The sequence below is a fragment of the Narcine bancroftii genome, chromosome 1 (assembly GCF_036971445.1).
Source record: "Narcine bancroftii isolate sNarBan1 chromosome 1, sNarBan1.hap1, whole genome shotgun sequence".
NCBI classification, from domain to species: domain Eukaryota; kingdom Metazoa; phylum Chordata; class Chondrichthyes; order Torpediniformes; family Narcinidae; genus Narcine; species Narcine bancroftii.
Genome location: NC_091469.1, coordinates 132,019,198 through 132,034,226, shown reverse-complemented (window position 1 = coordinate 132,034,226; position 15,029 = coordinate 132,019,198). Strand labels below are relative to the sequence as shown.

General features: G+C 41.7%; 1 protein-coding gene across 9 annotated transcripts in view; it reads right to left on the bottom strand.

Moving 5' to 3' along the window:
- Nucleotides 1–15,029, bottom strand: part of irf2b (interferon regulatory factor 2b) — a 116,438-nt gene that overhangs the window by 83,639 nt on the left and 17,770 nt on the right. For 2 of the 9 annotated variants that reach the window (XM_069940146.1, XM_069940136.1), the window contains one exon: nucleotides 14,773–14,905. The exons of 1 other annotated variant lie outside the window; for it this stretch is intronic. The gene's annotated coding sequence lies outside the window, so the exon portion shown is untranslated. Of the gene's footprint in view, nucleotides 1–1,792; nucleotides 2,027–2,521; nucleotides 2,766–3,047; nucleotides 3,381–14,772; nucleotides 14,906–15,029 lie in introns of those variants that run through there. 6 more of the 9 variants (XM_069940202.1, XM_069940182.1, XM_069940193.1 and 3 more) reach the window with 6 other exon arrangements.

Below are 15,029 nucleotides of genomic sequence, written 5' to 3'. Positions count from 1 at the left end.
TTGTTACTGTGTCTTACTTGTACAATGTAAATGTTTATTGGTCTGCTCACAAAAACCATCTCTATTATTGTATCTTGGCAATAAATTTGAACTTGGACGGCAGGTGAATGTGAACCACAATGTTCCTGCTTGTAGTTGAGCAGCCTGGGATAATTAATCTTTGCACCAGATGACAGTGCAAGCCAGGTAAATTTAATTACCCAGGTAATTAAATCACAAGCTGTTCTCCCCTGCATTGATCTTTGTACCACTCTCTGATCTCCAGCCTGAGCCCACACCACAAACTTCCTGAGATCAGGACCCTAGTCTGCTACCCATTGTTGTTGCCAATCTTCCATCCCCCTGTTCTCTTAGGTCCTCATCTTCCTTCTCCCCCCTCAGCTCAACATTCATTTGGCTGATCCTGTTTCCCCTGCTATCTAGAATATCCATTGTAACATCTGACTTCAATTCACATACCCATCCTTGCAATTATATCTATTCTGTTGTTCCCAATCTTAAGCCACATCTCACAGCCCCATCTATGAGTATGCATCTCAATAATTAATCACCCATCTGACAACACAAATTCTGCCAATCTCGATCCCAATCCCTCCCCTAACCTGCAACAACATTGATAATGTTGGCCCATATCTACCCTCTTCACCTGATTTCAATATCCTGACCAATCGTACCCATCACCCTTCAACCTTGCCACCTCTCCCCTGCACCCCCCCCAAAAAAAAGTTTGGAATAGTGGATTTAAAACTTGTTATTTCCACTCACATACCACCTTAAGTAATCCCTACGCCAGTGGTTCTCAGCTTTTTACTTTCCACTCACATACCACTTTAAGCATTCCTTATGCCATAGGTGCTCTGTGATTAGTAAGGGACTGCTTAAGGTGCTATGTGGATGGAAAGAAAAAGTTTGAAAACCACCGTTTTAATTGTACCTAATTGACTCGTTATGTGCAGTTTCATAGCTCCTAAGGAAATGGCCAATTACAATTTTTCTCAATTATTTCAATAACAATTGTGTCGCGAGCAGTGATTCTCAACCTTCCCTTCACACTCACCTTAAGCAATCCCTTACTAATCACAGAGCACCAATGACCTAAGGATTACTTAAAGTTGTATGTGAGTGGAACAAAAAGGTTGAGAACATCTGCCCTATGCCATAGATGCTATGTGATTAGAAAGGAATTACTTAAGGTGGTAAGTGGGTGGAGTAAAAAGGTTGAAAACCACTGCTCTAGACCCAATTATTACTGAAATATTGAGAAAAACTGTAATTGGCCCATTTCTTTTGGAGTTATGGAACCGTGCACATAATAAGTCAATTAGGTACAATTAAAACAGTGGTTTTCAAACTTTTTCTTTCCACTCACATACCACCTTAAGTAATCTGTGATTAATAAGGGATTGCTTAAGGTGGAATGTGAGTGGAAAGAAAAAGTTTGAAAAACCACTGCTTTAATCGTACCTAATTGACTCGTTATGTGCATGCTTTCATAACTCCAAAGGAAATGGCCCAATGACCATTTTTTCTCAAGCAAAATATTTCAGTAACAATTGGATCTCGAGCAGTGGTTCTTTTTTTAAAAAACTGTGGTTAATTTTGGTGGGAGGAGTGGTTCTCAACCTTCCCTTTTAGGAGGGCCAGTTTGAAAACCCCTCCATTCAGAGCGTCGGCTTTCAGAGGGGTTTTAAACAAATGTCTTACCCAGCTCCTACTGGATTTATAAATTTCTATCATAAATCTATAGCCTCTTGGATTGGAGCCTCTCGAAGAGGAATGCATTTTTTCGAACCTTCAATAATCTTAAAGATTTCCAATGGATCGCCTCGCAATCTTCTCTTCTCTTAGCCTCGGCCTCTGTGAACAGTTACAGCCTCTCAGAACTCTATCATCCAAGACTGTCTGTTTTGCACTTTGTCCTTTTTTTAAAAAAAACATGGAAATCAGCTAATGCTACCTAACCACAATTCTCTGATTTGGGAGGGGGATTTAACATTTTTTATCTAAACATTTCCTTCCATGCTGACATCTCTCTCCCTCTTCCCCCCACCCACCCCTTTGCCAACATTCTTTTTGCAGGAACTAAATAATTCTCGAATTATGTAACGTAACCGCGGCCTACGTCACAACAGAACTGTCTACTACAGTAAGGCACCCATTGGCTGCAAGGCCCAGCCACCGCCGGCACCTGATTGCCTCCTGCAAATGTCAATCACATTTGTAGCGTTTTATTTGGAACTGCAGGTGTCAATCACAGTGGAGCCTTGGTCCATGGCGCGCCCAGATCTCGAGAAACTCAGAAGGCGGAAGTGAATTTACTAAAAACACACTAAAACAAATAAAAGAAGAGCTTCTAAAAATATTACTGCAGCCAACCATTTTTTTTTGCTAGAATCTCCATCGATCTATGCATCTTCGCTATTTATATATTTAATACAGGTTCAAGGGAATGCTGTCCTATAAATATAGCTTGACGCAACTGTAGCGTTATGTAAAATGTTGCACACTGAACTGTACTCACTTCATGAAGTTCCGTTTATAACATCCTGCTATTTTGCAGATTCTTTTATGTCTTTCTAAGATGATAATTAACCGAAAGTATAATTTGCTCCACCGGGTTTCAAACCACACAGGGGGAATTCAGCTCCTGGCTTTTCGCAGATGTCCCTACAAGCTCAAAAAACAACAGATCCGACGGCAAACTGTCAGCGTTGTCTCTGTCTGATTGTGCCATTTCAATCCAAACCCTCCCTAAGAAATCTCAGTCGTGAAATAAACATTCAGACAACGCATGGCGTGCTCAGCACCGCTCCGCGTTAATTCAATTAACACGAGTTCTTTTTGCAGAAGTGTTTATGCTAAAAGCGAAACTAAAACTACAACAATCTTCGCGCAAAAGTTGGGGATACTTTTCGTTTTCCTTTTGCAGCAGGCCAGCTCGTGATCCCCCCCTCCCCCCCCCCCCCCCCCCCCCAGGCACAACATCCTCCAGTATCTAATATTTATCCAAATCAAATGCATTCCGACTTTTTGAGAAAACCCATTACCTCCAAAATCCCTAATGAGTCCAGGGCTTTTTTTTTCCAAAGTGGTTGACAAGCAAGACGGTCACGCTGATGGAAGGGAAGGGAGGAGGGGGGGGGGGGGGGGTTAATGCCAAGACAAATCCCCCGTCCTGCCACTTGTAGAATTAGATCGAAAGTAAAAGGAGAGGGCCGGGAGACTGGAAATTTCCCCCCTTGCGATTTGTTTTCGTGTTTCTTCCTCGCAATTTACAACATCATCTGGGCGGACCCCGGTCGCCGACTGCGGAAGTGTTTCGCAAACTTTCATTGGTCGCGTCGCTGCTCTCTCGGAAATTCATTTTCAGTTTGCACTTCCCTGTTGACCTGGCAGCGAGTCAGTGGCCGTGGCCGTTCCTCTCTCAGGCTTCGGCTTTCAGCGAGCTCAGCGAAAGAGGGAGTGAAAGTGCAGCCTTGCGATCGCTGCCAAATATGATCGGATGGGGGGGGGGGGGGGGAATGGAGGAGGGATAGATGGAGGGAGATGGATGGATGGAAGTGGGGTGGATGGATGGAAGGGGGTGGATGGATGGAAGGAGATGGATGGATGGAAGTGGGGTGGCTGGATGGAAGTGGGGTGGATGGATGGAGGGAGATGGATGGATGGAAGTGGGGTGGCTGGATGGAAGGGGGTGGATGGATGGAAGTGGGGTGGATGGATGGAAGGGGGTGGATGGATGGAAGTGGGGTGGATGGATGGAAGGGGGTGGATGGATGGAAGTGGGGTGGATGGATGGAAGTGGGGTGGATGGAAGGGGATGGATGGATGGAAGTGGGGTGGATGGATGGAGGGAGATGGATGGATGGAAGTGGGGTGGATGGATGGAAGGGGATGGATGGATGGAAGGGGATGGATGGATGGAAGGGGATGGATGGATGGAAGGGGATGGATGGATGGAAGGGGGTGAATGGATGAAGGAGGGATAGATGGAAGGGGGATGGATGGAAGTGGAGTGGATGGATGGAGGGTGGATAGATGGATGGAGGGGGATTGATGAAGGAGGGTTAGATGGAGGGAGATGGATGAATGGAGGGGGGTAGATGGATGGAGGAGGGATAGATGGAAGGGGATGGATGGAGGATGGATGGATGGAGATGGAGGGGGGATAGATGAATGGAGGGGATGGGGGAAACAACCTATTTGACAGAAGGGTTTTCAGGGGAGCCGATTTAGTTTTAGTTTCATTTTAAATCTCAGCAAATGACAGAAATATGTTTCCAATTCCGATTGCTAACTTTAAGGTAGACTTAAGATGAAAGCGAATTTAGTGAATGGATCTGCCCTGTATTTTATCCAGGGGTGCAGTGCTCAAGGTTTAAGTGGCGGAATGCCAGAGCTCACCAAAAAATGGTGACAAGGAGATCTTGCGAGACCCGAGGGTGGGTGGGGTTTGGACTGCCAAGGAGAAGCTGGCTGTGGAATACTGACAAGCTGGGGGCTTGGGAACCAAGCTGTGGTGGGGTGGGGTGGGGTTGTGGAGTGGTCCGAGCCGGGGGGGGGGTGGGGTGAGGGAGAATGGGGGAACTGGAATGCGGGTGGAATTGAGATGGGGAGGGCTTTCCTAGCTAGGGAGGGGGCTGCCGGAGGGTGAGGGCTACCAAGCCGGGAGGGGGGGGCAATTCCAGGTGCAATGGGGATTATGGGTAGTGAAGACGGCCATTGATCCCGCATTGAGCGGAGTCATGAGGTGCCAAAGCGGCACTCTGCCAGCACTACACCCCTAATTTTATAGCACTTGTTAGTGCAGAGCAGGACTTTTCTTAAATTAGAAGCCCACCCACATCAACTGTGGCTTCTTTGAACTATTTACCATGTACTCTTCAACCAAAAGCCGGTTACTCTGCATTTCCTTCCCAAGCTCGGGGTTTTCAACCACACTTTTCAGTTCACCTTGTTGCTAGTTTTCATTGCATCGTGACATTTAATATGACAAACTCATGAAGATTCTAGCAACACGTGAATTCAGAATGCTGAACAGCCAAAACTGATAACTAAATGGCAGCATTTGTGCCGTTTCAAAGCATCTCTGCTGCCTGTCTATTTCTTTGGCTTTTCAAGGGATGAGGGATTGCTGGGAAGGTCATCATTTATTGCATGTTCCAAAATGCTTCATGAAGATAATACCTTGCTGAACCATCTAATAAAGCAATGCAAGCCAATTACAGTGAAAAACAAAGGGGACGAGCTTAGAAGAGATGGAACTAGACTCATTGGAATTTAGAAGAATGGGGGGGGGAGGGGTGGAGGGACAAAATGTTATAGAATCACAGAGAATTCTGAAAGGAATTTTAAAAGATAGAAGCAGGGAGGTTTTTCTGCAAGTAGGTGAATAGAACTGGGGACACTGTGTCAAGATTTGGGGGGACTAAGCTTATGAGAAGGAACTCCTTCCCGAGACAGGTGAATCTGCCTAATAAAGCATTAGAGACTGCCTTATTAAATTTTCTTAAGGTACAGATAAATTTTTTGAATAGTAGGAGAGTTAAAGGTGATGAAGAAGAGGGGTAGGTGGAGCTGAGTCCACGTCCAGATCAGCCATTATCTTTACTGAATGGCAGAACAGGCTCGATGGGCCAAATGGCCTACTCCTGCTCTTATTTCTACAGAACAACATAGCAAACTTCCTTTCCCAAGGTTGTTAGTGAAACTCTAATGTGAAAATCCAATAATTACATGCTCACTGTTATCAATAATAGAATCTGTTATCATTTTTGCATGAAATGAATTGATTTTGAGGTATTTGAACTCAATTCTCCAGGCCTTTTATCCAGACTCAGTTTATTCTTGGACACAGAAGGCAAGCCCTCTGTTCAATCTAAAGATCAGAGTGAATTTATTAAAGCTCATTATTCATATTTTAATATACGTAGATTATTGAACATTATTCATTCCCCTTTGGACATAATTCCAGAATGTGTAGTTTCTCTAGATGCTGAAAAAGCTTTTGAGAGAGTAGAGTGGAACTATTTATTTGAAACATTAAGGAGATTTAATTTTGTTATGGGCCTTATATCATGGATTAAATTGATTTATAGTACCCTCTTAGCTATGGTGGTTACTAATAATAATAAATTCTTTTTTAGGCTGTTTAGGGGAAGAGGACCAAGAGGTGGTCCTCTTGCAAATTGCTTTAGAACTTATGGCAATAGCCCTTAGAGACATTCATGAAGTTCAAGGGATTGTCAGAAACAGAGTAACTCATAAGGTTTCTTTGTATACAGATAACCTATTAACTTATAATTCAGATCCCGATAGATCTATCCCAGCTACATTATCTGTGTTTTCTCAGTTCTGCTCTTTCTCCTGATATAAATGAAACCTTCATAAAAGTGAACTTTTTCCAATTAATATGCAGGTCCCTTAAAGATTGTCAGAGATCATTTCACAATCTTAGGGGTTTAAATTACTAAACGATTTAAAGATTTATATAAGCTCAATTTTTCTCCTCTATTTGACTGTGAAATTGGCTTTTTCTAGATGGTCTCCTTCATCATTATCATTGATAGGTAATATTAATGCAGTGAAATTGATAATATTACCTCAGTTTTTATATCTCAAGCGATTCCAGTTTTCATCCCAAAGTTGTGTTTTGATAATATTGACCCAAAAGTTTCTTGTTTTATTTGGAAGAACAAAACTCAAGAATTAGTAAATTTAATTTACAAAAATTGAAAAAAGATGGAGTTTGGCCCTACCTAATTATAGATTTTATTTCCAGGCCGTTAATGTTCGTTTTCAAACTTTTTGGATTTTTATTCTGACAAATTTGATTGTCCATTATGGACAGATTTAGAATTGAAATCTATACAGCAGTATTCAGTGGCCTCTTTATTGGGTATCTCTCTTCCATTTAATTCTTTTAAAATCAATAAGGATATATCTAAACCAATACTGCAAATTTAGGAAATTTTTAATTTAAAAAAACTTTGTTTTAACTTTTAATTATCTCTCATAATTTTTTTTGACAATCAATAATTGATCGATCCATATGAAAAATCAAAGGTATTATTTCTTTTGAAAACTTATTTAAGAAGGTTGTTTAATGTCTTTTAGATATTTACAGATAGAAATTTCATAAATACCATATTTCTGAGCTTTCCATATCCACCTTCTCAGAAAGGATTAATTGGAATTGTAAATGATAGATTATTGAAATTATGTCCAGTACTTCACGATAAGATTACAAAGGCTTGGGAATTGAAACTTGCAAGACCCTTATCGGAGGATCTATGGGACAAGATTAGTAAACTGGTGAATACATCTTCAATATGTGCCCAACTAATACTAATCCAATTCAAAGTGGTGTATCATGTTCCCATGTCCAAAGATAAGATAGCTTATATCTTTTCTAATAATAACCCTAATTATGACATTGCTACGTTGACACATGTTTTGGTCTTGTCCATCCTTAGAAATCTAAGGAAAGAATTTTAAAATATCTTTTCAACTATATTTCAACCCAATCTAGTAAGTGCTTTTTTGGGGGTTATTGAACCAAACATAGGACGTTTTTCTCTTCCTGTGCAATGGGTTTTGGCCTTCTCTATATTATCGGCTAGAAGAGCCATCTTATTCAAATGGAAAGACTCTCGACCTCCAACAGTGGTTCTCTCATATTATACCCTGTTTAAGTTTAGAAAAACATTAGAAACATAGAAGATAGGAGCAGGAGTAGGTCATTCGACCCTTCGAGCCTGCTTCGCCATTCAACGAAATCACGGCTGATCTTAAAGTTCAGTACCCCGTCCTCACCTTAATATCATGGAAGGGGGATGGATGGATAGATATCATGTATTTAATTCATTGGTGAAATTTGAAGATACATGATGACCTTTTATGTCTTATTTTCATTTGATGTAAATGTTTTTAATGTGATTAGATGTCTTCGCTCTTCCTGATGTGATGTAGTCTTACCTTTGTTTTTTGAATCACGGTATGAACCAAAAGCTACAGAATATATGTAACCCTCAAAATAAGATGCTCAGATTTTTTTTGTTAAATTTCTTTTGTTTAATAGAGTAGGTTAGGTGGAGTGTTTTTAATATGTATATAATATTTTTGATGCCTTTTCTGTCTTCATTCAGTGCAGTGGAGGAGGGACTGAGTTTATACTGTTTGAAGTTTTATCTTGCCATATATTGTATTGTATTTTCAGTTTCATTCCCTTTTCTTCATTGTACTGTATTTATTATATTTTAAAAAAGATTTTAAAAAGAAAAGAAGGCAAGGCTGGGCAACTAAATGATAATACACATCAGTTCTTGAGCAAGAAAGAAAATGCTGCTGGAATCTCAATAAGGGAATATATATAATTGAGATTTGATACACTGATACCAATGAAAGCTAGACTTCGATTGGATTACTGTAAAGCAGTAGAAGAGTGGGACTAAAAGGCTTTGGCTCGAGAGGCTTTGGTGAGCAGAGGCCACCAAAGGTGCGGAGCTGCCAGAACTCGCTGGAGCGGCACCCTGGCACTTCATCGGGCCATTCTAGGACCACTCTGGCAATGGCCAGCTTCACTATCCATAATCCCCTACATAGCTGGAACTGCTCTGCCAGTACCCGAAATGCCAAATTGTCGCACTCCCCCTTCATTCAGCTGCACTCCATGGCAGCCCCTTCCCTAGGTCTAGCAAGACCTTGTCACCGTTTTTGGTGAGCTCCAGCACCTAAAAATTTAACACTGCACCCCTTGGAGGCCACAGTGCAGGCTTTGACCTGATAGAGGAACATAAAGATTCATCAAGAAGGCATAAGTAAGGGCAGGTATTTTTTCCATATTTACTACTCAGTGGAAATGGCAACCAGGGCAGGGATGTGCTCCTCTTGCAGAATGTGGATAGTCATGAAAGCCAAGAGTATCCCTGACAGTTTCATCTGTGAGAAGAGCACCGTGCATCCAACTGCAGCTCCTTACAAACAATGGTAGGGAACTGGAGCTGGAGCTAGATGAACTCTGGGTCATTCAGGAGGCTGAGGGGATGATAGTCAGGAGTTACAGGAGTCCCTTTTACACAGAGCTGTAAACCTAGTTTTTATCCACCTTTTTTAGCTCTGTGTGTTAATAAAAATCAAAAATAGATTGGGTGGTCCAGACTTTCCCGTCTTCTATCCTCCAAGGAGGGGTAATTTCAGTGGTGGAGCGTATTTGACTCAACGAGGCAGCTTTTATCGGTTATGTGAACACGCAATCTGGCTTCCTAAGACGGGTCGTGTTTACAGGAATACCACGGCTTCGCAGTATAAAAGGGGCTAGAGAAGGAGTCATACCCAAGAGGCAGCAGGAAGGTAGCTGGGTGACAGTCAGGAAAGGAAAAGGCAAAAAGCAGTCAGTGCAGGGTACTCCTGTAACTGTTCACTTCAATAACACGTATACATTGTTGGTCCTGAAAGAGGTAGAGGTAGTGATAATGGAGACATCAGTAATGATCTTTCAGGAATCAATAGATTCTAGTATGGTCCCAGAGGACTGGAAAATTATAAATATCATTTCATTATTCAAGGAGAGAGGGACTGTTTTGTTTTTGTTTGTGTGGAAAAGTTTTAATATATTGTATATTTAAAATGTTACTATGTATAATTTTTGAAAAAAATTTTTAAAAAAGGAAATTATAGGCTGGTTGGCCTGACGGCAGTAGAGTAATTTGTAAAATATGAGGTTATGAGTATTTAGAGGGCACATAACATGACTGGCCAAAGCCAGGATGATTTTCTTAAGGGAAAATCTTGCTTTACAAACCTATTAGAATTCTTTGAGGAAATGACAAGCAGGCTGGATAAGGGAGATGCAGTGGATGTTGTGTATTTGGATTTTCAGAAGGCATTTGACAAGGTGTCACACATGAGGCTACTTAGCAGGTTAAAAGCCCATGGTATAAGAGGAAACACACTAACATGGGTAGGGCATTAGCTAATGGTAGGAAGCAGAGAGTTGGAATACAAGGATCATATTCTGATTGGCTGTCAGTTGCTAGTGAGGTTCCACAGGGGTTGGTGTTTCTTTTCACATTGTATATTAATGATTTAAATTATGAAATTTCTCATCAGGTCACTTCTCTGAGTGTGGCTGGTATCATGTAACCCAGTATACCCTGTTTGCATGGTTGGTTGGGTGGCAACTAAACCGCTCCCCCACCAGGCTTGCCTGGTGGAGGAGGGTGGCTAGACTCCCTGCAGGATGAAAAACAAAGGGTGGACAAACCGCCATCCAGTAAACACATGCCATGAAGCGCAGAAAGGGCATCTCCTGCTTGGCCTGGCCATTCACTGCAACAGAACTTCCCCCAGTTGTCTTGGACCTCACCATGCCACTGGACCCAGGAGGGGATGTCAAGAGGGTGAGTCTGGACCTATGAAACCCCCTACTCACCTTAATTCCATTCACACACATTGTTCCATTCTGAGGAGTGGGTATCCTCACAGGGCCTCTCCAAGACGTGCATATCAAACCCCACAAACTGACTGAAAAGAACCATCATCATCTTAAGGGAATGACAGCCAGAAGAAGATTATGGAATGAATGGCTTTGTGGCCAAGTTTGAGGATTATATAAAATTAGATGGAGGAGCAGATAGTGTAGAGGAAACATGGAGGCTGCAGAAGGACTTAGACAGATTAGGAGAATGGGCAGAGAAGTGGCAAATGAAATAGAATGTTGGAAAATGCATGGGCATGCACTTGGGTAGGAAAAAATAAATGGGCAGGCTATTTTTTAAATAGGGAGAAAATTGAAAATATCCAGATTCAAAGGGACCTGGGAGTCCTCGTGCAGGATAACCGAAAGGTGAACTTGCATGTTGAGATATCTGGACAATATAGGGGCTCAGATACAGTAATAAAAAGGAACAAAAAAGAGTATAAAAGTAACTATTATGTAGTTTCCCGAACTGTACTCTATATACTTAAAATATATGTAAGCTCTGATGGTGAAGTGATCTGTATGTATGGAGCGGGGAGGAAGGGAGGGACTGTTTTGTTTTTCTTTGTTGTGTTTGTGTGGAAAAAGTTTACTATGTTGTATATTTAAAATGTTATTATGTATAATTTTTGAAAAAAATATTTAAAAAAGACGGTGGTGAAGAAGGCAAATTGAAATGCTGGTATTCATTGCGAGAGGAATAGAATAGAAGAGCAGGGATGTGATATTGAGGCTTTGTAAGGTACTGTTGATACTTCACAGTGTATCGTGAGAAGTTTTGTGTTCATCATTTAAGGAATGATGAACTGAAGTTGGAGAGGGTTCAAAGGAGGTTCATTGGGATGATTCCAGGAATGAAAATATTTATCATATGAGGAGTGTTTGACAGCTCTTGGCCTGATTCATTGGAACTTAGGAGAATGAGGGGGGATCTCACTGAATCATTTCGAATGTTGAAAGGCGTGGAGAGAGTAGGTGAAGAAAGCTTGATTCCCATAGTGGGAGAGTCTAAGAAAATTGGGTACATCTTCAGGATTGAAGGGTGTCCACTTAGAACAGAGATGCGGAGGATTTTCTTCAGCCAGAGGGTGGTAAATCTGTGAAATTTGTTGTCACAGGCAGTTGTGGAAGCCACGTTATTGGATACATTGGGGGGGATGAAATCCTCCAAAGAGAGTTAGTTAGGTGCTAAGTTAAAGGACAGGATCTCTAGAAATGCTAGGTCTGGAGGGATAGAAATGGGAAGATAATGCAGCTTATTAAGTGCAGGAGAGAAGACTTCTGGTGTCCGGATCATTGTGCTTACATTACCATCACTCCTAAATCACTTTGTTGCTCTGCACATCTCAAAAGCCTACCATTTAATGCATATGACCTATTTAGATTTGCCTTTCCAAAATGTAACACCTCACACTTATCTGTATTAAATTCCATCAGCCATTTCTCAGCCCACACCTCCAGCCTTCCTAAATCACCTTTTAATCTATGGTAATCTTCCTCACTGTCCACAACACCACCAATCTTTGTATCATCCGCAAACTTGCTTATCCAATTCTATAGTGGACCTAGGACCGATCCCTGAGGAACTCCACTAGTTACTGGTCTCCAATTGGACAAACAATTTTCCACCACTACTCTCTGACACCTCCCATCCAACCATTGCTGAATCCATTGCATTACCTCTTTATTTATGCCTAATGCCTCCACTTTTATTCCTAACCTCCTGTGGGGAACTTTGTCAAAAGCTTTACTAAAGTCTAAATAGACAACATCCACAGCTTTCCCTTCATCAACCTTTTTTATAACCCCTTCGAAAAACTCAATCAGGTTTGTCAAGCATGATCTACCCCTGACAAAAGCATGCTGATTACTCCCTATCAATCCCTGTACCTCCAAATAATTGTAAATACCATCCCTCAGAACACTTTCCATCAACTTGCCCACCACAGACGTCAGACTCACGGGCTTATAATTCCCAGGTTTACATTTAGACCCTTTCTTAAACAGCAGAACCACATGCGCCACCCTCCAATCCTTTGGCACTACCCCTGTGACCAGTGACATCCTACATCCTACAGTGACATCTGTTAATGGCCCCACTATCTGTCCACAAGCATCCCTGAGTGTCCTTGGGAATATTTTGTCCGGTCCCGGAGATTTATCTACCTTTATCTTTTTCAACACAGCCATCACTACCTCCTCGGTTATCCTTATATGCTTCATGACCTCCCCACTATTTTTCTTTACTTCAACTGGTTCAATATTTTTTTTCCCTAGTGAATACCGAGGCAAAGAAATCATTCAAAATTTCCCCCATTTCCTCTGACTTCTCACTCAGGCTACCCTCGCTATCTACAAGGGGTCCAATTTTATCCCTCATTAATCTTTTACTTTTAATGTACCTATAGAAACCCTTTGGATTTATTTTTACTCTGTCTGCCAAAGCCTCTTCGTGCCTTTTTTTGGCCTTTCTAATTTCTTTCTTAAGATTCCTTCTACACTCCTTGTAGTCCTCCTTCAAACTCTCAGCTCCCTGCTCTTTATACCTCTTGTACACCTCCCTTTCTCTCCTAACCAAATTTCCAATATTCCTCGAAAACCAAGCCTCCCTATGACTTCCAGCCTTTCCTTTGATCCTCACTGGGACATGTCTACTCTGTACCCGCAAAATTTCTTTTTTGAATATCCTCCATTTTTCATTTACATCCTTACCTGAAAATATCCTGTCCCACTCAACACTCCCCAAATCCCTTCTTATTCCTTCGAAATTTGCTCTTCTCCAATCCAGAACCTCAACTTTAGGCCCCTCCTTGCTCTTCCCTAAAACTACCCAAAAACTAACAGAGTTATGATCACTAGACCCAATTTGTTCTCCAACATTAATGTCCGATACCTGACCTAGCTCATTCCCTAACAGGAAATCCAGTTATTCAGTTTTGATCCCCATACCTATAAGTCTTGCCTTTAATTCTGACAGAAATTCTTAACTGAGAAAAATAATGTTTTAATATAGCAGCTTTTATTCTTCAAATATCCCATAGAGCTTGAAAGGCAAAAGATTAAAGATAAAAATCAGCAGATGCTGTGATTACAAAAAAAATACTGGAGAAACATCTAAAGGATAATTAACCTTTCAGGTCTGAGTTCTTCATCAAGAGATGAGCAAAAAGCAGGGAGCCACCTGCGGGAGGAGAGGAGAGGAAGGAGGAAGGGGCAGGGGAAGAGTACAACTTTTTTTCTCTTCTACCTTCCCACCCAGACCAATGTCATCTTTTGAATTAGCCTGTACCTTTTTATTCAGGTACCTGCTCATACTTTGATGAAAGGCTCAGACATGAAACGTTGATGACCTTTTACTTCTTCAATGACCTGCTAAATTTCTCCAGCACTCTGGTGTATTGCATTAAAGTTAAGTGTTCAGATTTATTGTCAGAGAACATACATGGCATCATATAAAACCGTGAAATCCTTTCTTTCTGCGAGCCAGGCAGAATTTCCACTTGTCAGTAATGCAGAAACTGGACTCAAGAAAAGACACATGAACAAAAGAGGGAAAAATGTAAACAAAGGGAGAAATGGCAAACTGGGCAGTGGAGAAAATCCTCAATAATAAATAATGTGCAAAGTAATGATTCTCTGATTGAGTTTATTGTTGAGGAGTCTGATGGTGGAGCGGGAGCAAATGTTCCTGAATCTGGTGGTGGGAGACTTGTGGCACCTGTACCTCTTTCCTGATGGAAGCAGCGAGATTAGAGGATGGTCTAGGTCAGGGGTGTCAAACTCAAATTCACGGAGGGCCAAAATTAAAAACTTGGACTATGTCGAGGGCCAAACTAAATATTTATTGAAAATTTTCAACAACATCTGCATGTTTTCTCTTCTTTCAACATATGTAATGTTAAGGGTTAGGGTTTTGGATAAACTCTTCCCAGAAGCATTAACAAATGAGAAATAAAATATTCAATAAATAATATTTCTCTATAGAGGATTTGTCAAATGTTGCTAGTGTGCTGTCGAATAGTAAAATCTGAGGGCTATTGAGAATGTGGGAGAATAATTCCTGAAACAATTAAATGGGTGACTGATTGTGGGCATGAACTCTAGCAGGGTTATTTGCCATGCCCTTTTTCCATTGGTACAGATATCCTTTGATTGACACACTTTTAAAGTTTGATGCCTAATGAGCTTGTATCCAGGTGCAGGACCATTTTTAACCAGGAATATATTTATGACTGTGACATGAAACTATTGGAAGATCGTTTTATCCTGAGATTAAAGTTCATAATACTTACTCAGGCCTGTGTGCGGGAGGGCAGGGTTTGCGGGCGATCGGGTTGGACAACGACAGTGCGGGGGCATCGGCTCTCGCTGCAGGGCGGCATCTCGGCGGATCAGCGGCCCCGTCACCATGAGTCGTGGGTCGGCCTGCGGCAGGGAGAGAGAGTGGGCAACGGTCCTGGCGAGGTCAGGCCCCCCCTGAGTTTCTGCCGGACCCCCCTTAACCTGCTGAGTTTCTCCCAGACCCCCCTTGACCTGCTGAATTTCTGCC